This window comes from Olea europaea, chromosome 11 (genome assembly GCF_002742605.1).
Source record: "Olea europaea var. sylvestris chromosome 11, O_europaea_v1, whole genome shotgun sequence".
Lineage (NCBI taxonomy): Eukaryota > Viridiplantae > Streptophyta > Magnoliopsida > Lamiales > Oleaceae > Olea > Olea europaea.
This window is the reverse complement of record NC_036247.1, coordinates 9,437,087-9,444,210: the sequence shown is the minus strand read 5'-3', so window position 1 is coordinate 9,444,210 and position 7,124 is coordinate 9,437,087. Positions and strand designations below refer to the sequence as shown.

General features: G+C 29.5%; 1 long non-coding RNA gene across 3 annotated transcripts; it reads left to right on the top strand.

The window, feature by feature from the left end:
- Nucleotides 1–1,376: 1,376 nt before the first annotated feature.
- On the top strand, nt 1,377–5,726 carry LOC111403289. Of its 3 annotated transcripts, XR_002704435.1 has the most exons (4): nt 1,377–1,465; nt 2,985–4,074; nt 5,162–5,264; nt 5,343–5,726. It is a non-coding gene; the product is annotated as an uncharacterized LOC111403289 (long non-coding RNA). The 3 variants fall into 3 exon arrangements; XR_002704436.1 differs by lacking the exon at nt 1,377–1,465 and having other exon boundaries at nt 2,051–4,074; nt 5,174–5,264; XR_002704434.1 differs by lacking the exon at nt 1,377–1,465 and having other exon boundaries at nt 2,051–4,074.
- Nucleotides 5,727–7,124: the final 1,398 nt, after the last annotated feature.

The following is a 7,124-nucleotide window of genomic DNA, read 5'->3' as shown; positions in this document are numbered from 1 at the left end:
AAAAATTATTTCTCAAAATGAAAAATTAAAAAATATATTTATAATTATGAAATGTTATTTTATGGCATTTTATTTCATTAAATTTAATTATTCAGTAACAAAGAAAAATTTTATGTTAAAATATTATCAAGTAATATATATATTTTAAAGTTAATGAATCTTGCAATAATTTTTCTTATTACAGATGTAAAATAAAAATAAATAATAAATTGATTTTAAAATTTGAAAAATAAAAATAAAAATTGATGATGCGTGGATTGAGAATATTTTTATTTGAGTTCATCTAAATAATTTTTTTATAGTTTTTGTATAAATAAGAGTTTGAACTATTTTTATTTCCATAATTTTTGTTTTTCTAAAAAATTTTAGAATTTTAATTTTTTCAGAAATTTTATTTCCTACATATATAAAAGAGCAAAACTTTGCCTGGACACATGTCGCAATTACTCATCATCTTCCTTTTTTTCCTTTCATTCTTTTATTACTTCACGTAACCATTAGCTCAAACATTTCAACATCCTACTCCACAATCCCGTACCTCTAAAATACGATCAAATCCTGACCCAAAAGCTCATTTGTATGCATGGCCATACCTCCATCCAATTCTGTCCAAAATTACAACACTCACGACCAAACTTCATCACATATTGTTTATAAAACCGAAGACGAGCAGTTTCATGGTCACTTATAATTATTAGCAAACATTTTAAATCAGAATCTCTGTAATTTTTATGTAAGTATATGTTTAGTATACTTTCAAGTAACCATTTGTTTTCTATTTTTATGAATTATGATTTTCATTTTTTTGTTCTCTTGAATTAATCATCATTTTTCCTAAATTCTATATATATAGTAGCTTGAACTCAATGAGACAAATAAAATTTTGAAACAATAGGTTTGTATTATTGTATACTTATGGAGAAAATTAACTTATAAGTTGATTATAAGAAGTTGTATTCAATTATAAGCATTGGAGGATGATTTTTGTAGTCAAGTATAGTAGAATCACAAGTCTCCGGCTGCTCTGTGCAGCACCATGCTGCAAGGAGACTAACTCTGCATGTTGCGTGGAGAGTTTCTGTTACAATTCAATTTTTATAGTCAAAAATTCAAATGTTGACTAGTCAACGTCGAAGTCAATTAAGGACTAAAATAAAATTAAATATTTTATTTGGGTTTATTTTGCAATTGGCAAAATATGAAGGTTAAATTGGATGCATTTCAAAGTTTGGAATTTATTTATATACTTTTAGAAGTTATAGGATTAAATGTCACTCAAAAAAGGAGTAGAAGGACTTATTTTGCAAATTTTGGTATGTGGACCATTAAATTCAACCTTTGACCCATTTTATCTCAAATTCACACACTCACAAACACAAAATAACAGGCAGAAGCTGGAGACCGAAAAAATTAGGGAAAGGGGGAAGAAAAAAAGGAAAGAATGAAGGGAAGAAGAAGAAAAGAGGTAAGGCTAATCTCTTCAGGTTTGGATTAAATTTTTCCATTTGTTTTAAGTGATAAAGTATGAATTATGTTAAAATTCTAGGGTTTTATTTTGGATCGAAATTTTCAGATTTTTTTGAGATGAATACTACTTGGAACTCAAGTTGTTGATTCTTGAATTTCTATCTACATTAAGGAAAGGAGATGTCAATTTTTTATTTTTATTTTTTGGGAAACCCTAGAATTCGATTTTTGAATTTTTGATTAATTAATTGTGGAAATGATTATATAAATGGAATATTTCACTTGGGAGTTGATTTTATGTAACAAATGTATATTAAATGGGTGGAATTGTGGTTACTAGTTTCACTACATTGGAGAGTAAAATTAGTTTTAAACTTGGAAAAAAGGTTTTGTTGATGAATTAGTTAATAGAAAAGGGATTAGAAAGTGGGATTAGCTCCAATTGATCAAAAGAAATTTTGAGAATTTACTCAAGTGTCAAGAGAATTTAAATTAAGTTCTATCATTAGATATTAAAGTTTCTTGATTAGATAGAGGATAAATTAGTTATTAATATCGTATTTCAGGTGGTGACAAAGAAACGTTTATCAGGCAATTTAGCTTGTAGCTCCTACCTCGTGAGTGGATAACACTTATTTTTCAAAAATAAGTCTTCTTTAAATTTTAAAGTTATTTATTTTATAAAGTTGACTTCATAGCATGATTTTCAGAATAAAATGGATTTTATTATCAATTTCTTTTAAAGTTAAATTCAGTTCAGTTAAGTTATTTTAGTAGCATGTTATATTCTTATTTCATGTTTCAGTATAGTTAAAGTTATTTCTAAAAATCACCAGAAAGTACCCAGGTGATTTTACCCCAATTTGCACTGATGTGAATGTGTTTTCACAGTATATGACTAGTTATAGTGATTTTACCCGCTCTGCACTATCGTGAATGTGTTTCCATAATGTATGACCAAATTATCAGAGGTCTTTGGGACCCACTCTCGTACACACATAGGCTTTGGGCCGTGTATTAGGGTGATTAGCCTTTGGGGCAGCTCTGCGTACGTATGACCAGATTCTCAGATTATCAGATTTTAATGACTTTGCCTTGTACATCGAGATTACTCTGTACATGAGTAAGGCTATTCATTGGATACTCTTTGTGGTGTGATTTTTCAGTATTTATTCAGTTCTCAGATTTCAAATTATGAAATTCAGTTAATTCAATTTTCAAAATAAAGCTTTCAACTTATAGTATTGAGCAGCAGCAATATTTCATAGATTTTAATGAATATCAAATTCCTTATATTTGTTATACCTTACAGATACTTATCTAGAATTTAGAACAAATAGTTTTATAATGTAATCATGTTATAGTTTTTAAAAGTATTACTAGATTCAGAAATTTTCAAGGATTTAATAAAGTTAACATTTTTAGAAAATATGCATAAATGGAAAAAGTTTACTTAATTGCAAATCATCCACTCAATGAGTTACGAACTCATATTTTTGTTATATTTTTCCTATCAGGAGACCGTTAATTTTGAGATACTTGGAAAAGTCTGCTGAAACAAAAGAGACCGTTTCATAGTATGTAATGAATTGTTGGGGGACTCGTGTTTATTAAGTACTTTGTCTAATATTTGGGATGTCATGCACTTTGTAGAAGGATTTGTAATTAATGTAATGCTTGCATGTAGACATGATGTTGTTGTAGAAGCACTCAGTCGAATTTTGTTATATTTTGTTTTAGTTGCGGTGGTATTAGTGGAAGTGGTGGCTTCCAAAACTTTTGGTTTGAATGTCTATTTGAGGTTTTGATCATGTTTCAGGTTGGTTTTGTCCATTTTTAAGGGGAAACTCTGTTAAAATTTTCATAAAATTATAGTACAGTCAAATAGGTCGAGTTTGCCTTGGTCGTGAGTCCGACATTTAACTGGCATCTACCATCGGCGCACGACACATGTCGAGTTAATTAGGTTGAGTCGGGACAGGTCGTGTCAGTTGCTCCATGCAGCATGGAGTTAATGCTACATGGGGACATTCTCCATGCAGCACAGGTCTCTCATTCTCACATTGAGCTCTAGTCCTTCTCTCAGGTCACACACCATACATATGTATTCTCCATGCAGCCTACTATGGTCATTCAGATTGCCTACAGCAGATTCTTTCTGCTACTCATTCTACTCCAATTGCGCAATCGTGGTGACTATTTCTTCCATGTGTTGTCTTATCTAAATTTATGACCCCAATGCTTGTCTATTAAAAATGAAGTGCTAATTCTTGTGCTCAAACGGGAGGTCAAGTGACTTTCGAGATTTGTTAACATAAGGGATGGAAGAGGTGCAACCGCACTGCATTTGGTAGGTCGTCAAAGGCGACATGATTGTGTTCGCGTTCTATTGAGCAGTGGGGCTTCTGCGTCTACCTTTACTGGTGGATATAGGTGTAAATTTAATATAGTTCTTTTAGCATTTTGTCGCATTCATTAGTTATAATGACAGATAATCTTTGCAACTACTCGTGGAGTACACCTCTTCGTTTGGCTGCACGGGGTGGTTCTTTGGACTGTGTATGGGATTACTTAGGATGCTAATCATCTTCAAAGAGATTTCTCTGGGTGAGCTATGGAACTGTCTCCAAAACACATGCATCTCCATCGAAGTTACTTAAATTATTGCATATATTGTTTTACTGGTTTTAAGTCTTGCAGTAAAAATCAAATGTTGATAATTCTCGCCTCTTGTCTAGCTAATTAGTTTGGACTAATGGATAGCTTCACTAGGTGATTTCATGTCTCTATAGAATTCTTTTGTGATTAATAAACCAATCCATTTTATAGTTGAGATGTTTTAGGTGAAAACGCTTACAGAATATGACACCCAACTTGGAGATGTCTACTTTAGTGTTGGTTTCTCTGTCATATGGAATTATGGAAACGATGTTCACACGCAATACCACCAATTTTACCAAACATCATTTTTTGTTTGCTCTTAGTTCCAAGGAGCATACTTACTATGTTTAGAGGCTATACTCATTTGCGCAAGTAAATCTATTGAAGTCTAAAAGAAATGTGCTCTGAATGAAACCTCCATGATACAAAAGCAATTTCAATCTAATTCAGTGTGGCCCTCATGTTTGGCAATTTCAATTTTATAGTTTACAACCCAAATATAAATAAATGAGGGTTTTTACCACCTAGGTTGCTTAAATAAATTTATAGGAGTGTACTTAATTAAGATTTTATTGGATTTTTAAAAATTATACATTTTTAATGAATTTCATGAATTTAAATAGATTTTTACAAAATCCTTAAAAATCTCATTAAAAATGATAAAATTTTGAAAGAGTTATGTTCATTTTTATGCTTGAAACCATCCAAATCTATTGAAATCCTTATAAATCTACAAGTTATTTGAGATACCTAGAGTTTAATGGATTTTAATAGAATCCATTAAAATCTCTAATGGGGTCACCTGAATTTACAATGACTTAAAAAAATCCACTAAATTCTGTGTTGAGGCATGTCTATTCCAATTTAATAAAGTTCAAGTTTCGGAATTTATATAAATATACATAAAAATTGATTTTAATTTCAAATTAAATTCAAGTATAACCCTGAATAAGCAGGAAGATGGATACCGCCACCTCTACTGAGTAGTTATTGTGGATGGTATATATATCTTCTCTATTAATTTCTTTGATAGTTCTTGTTGCAGGTAAAGATGGATACCGCCACCTCTACTAACATTAAAAGGACCAGAAGATGAAAAGGAGTCTAAGAACACTTGTGCTGCTGGGAAGAGCAAGGTATTTTTCCAGTTTTTATCACAATTATGTTAAAGTAGCATATATCTTAATTGCTGTATCAATTCAATTTTATCACAGAACCAACACATCTCCAGTTGTGCGGCTCTTTCACCATCTTAACATGGTTATATTCATTCATACTCACAATCTGTTAGAAGTGAATCAAAGGAAATTGGAGGTTGAAACTAGGCTTCTGAAGAGTTATCTAGATAATTATTCTGCAAGTTAAGAGGAGGTTTTAGTACAACTTCCAGCCAAATCCATCATTTTACTCTCTCTCCATGGAGAATTCATATTTGAGAGCCCTTTTTATATAATCCTAAGGTTAAATCTCTGCTTATTTAATTGTATTCCTAATGTTTCTACTGCAAGTTTAGAAGAAATTGACTGCTGCTAGATTGGCTGCTTTTTTAAAAATTGTCTTGTATGTCCGTTCAACACCCACCGTACACTTATATTTAATATTCATCAATTAACATGCAACGCACGTTTTCCCCACTAGTTATGTTTAAAAAAATGAGTTCTAGATTTTATTTTTTCAAAATTTTAATTTTTTATAACTTACCAATTTTATTTTTTGAAATTTAATCTTTTTTGAATTTTATTTTTAAGTTTTAAAACTTTTAATTTTTAGATTTTATTTAAATGCTTGTTTTCCATAATTTGAGTGTTTTCAGAAATTTCATTAAAAACACTAAAAATGTCAAAAATACGTTTTAAGTTTTATGTTATGAGTTTAATCTTTTTTTGAAAAACTCATTTTCTGAAATAATAAATCAAATACATTTTCAGTTACAAAATTGAAAAGTAAAAACAATTTGAAAACAACAAACTAAAGTCACCCTAAGCTTCTAGAATTTCTCAATCACTCTTCAAATATCAAAAGGGCAGCAAATTCGCAAAGCATAAATTTTTTTATAAAACTGTTTGAATTCCAATCCATTTCCATTTTTTCTGTTTTTTATGTGATTACCATCTGCAAAATTGAGGTTAATGGTTTAAAAAATAGTCGTATATTTCCTCTCCTCGGAAAAATCTCTTTTTATAGGTAACAATTTTCGAAGTTAACGTTGAAATGCTTAAATATTGTTTTGTTTTCACCATAATTTGGGTAGGAATTGGTTTTATAATTGTATCATCTTTTAATAATGTTGAGATTCTTAAATATTTTTTTATCGAAGTTCTGAAATTTCGTAATTTAACTTCAGTTTCCCAAGTTTGTTCAACAATTAAACAGGTGGGTTTTGTGAACTTTTCAATTGATTGTGGAGTTAAAGAGTTTCTTATTAATTTGCTGAGAGTCTTTCCTTTATATTATGGAAAGGGAAAAGAAACATGAGAAGAATTATGAAACTATGAGATTATCATTAGAATCTTTAATTTATTATGAAAAACCAATATGACAATATTATCTTTTTAGTTCCATGTTAAATTACTATTTTCTCGTTAGTTTGTGTTTCGCTTTTCTTTTGAATATGAGGTCATTTTAATTTATTTATTTTTATTTTGAGGGTCTATTTTAAAATTGAAAAAAAAAAATTCGTATAGTCTGTCATTTTGAAAAATTGTTTCCCAAGATATAAAATTAGAAAATACGATTAATTTGAAAATTAGAAATTACTATATGGCATTTCATTCCATTAAATTTTATTATTTAATAAATTATGTCAATATATTATTTTTTGTATTGAATTTTATTTTATAAATTTAACCTTGATTTCAAAAATATACTATTTTCGAAAAATATCAAACAAAACAATTTTTAGTATTTTATAAAATTGAAAATGCCATATATATATATATATATATGTAGAGAGAGAGAGAGAGAGAGAGAGAGAGAGAGAGAGAGAGAGAGAAGAA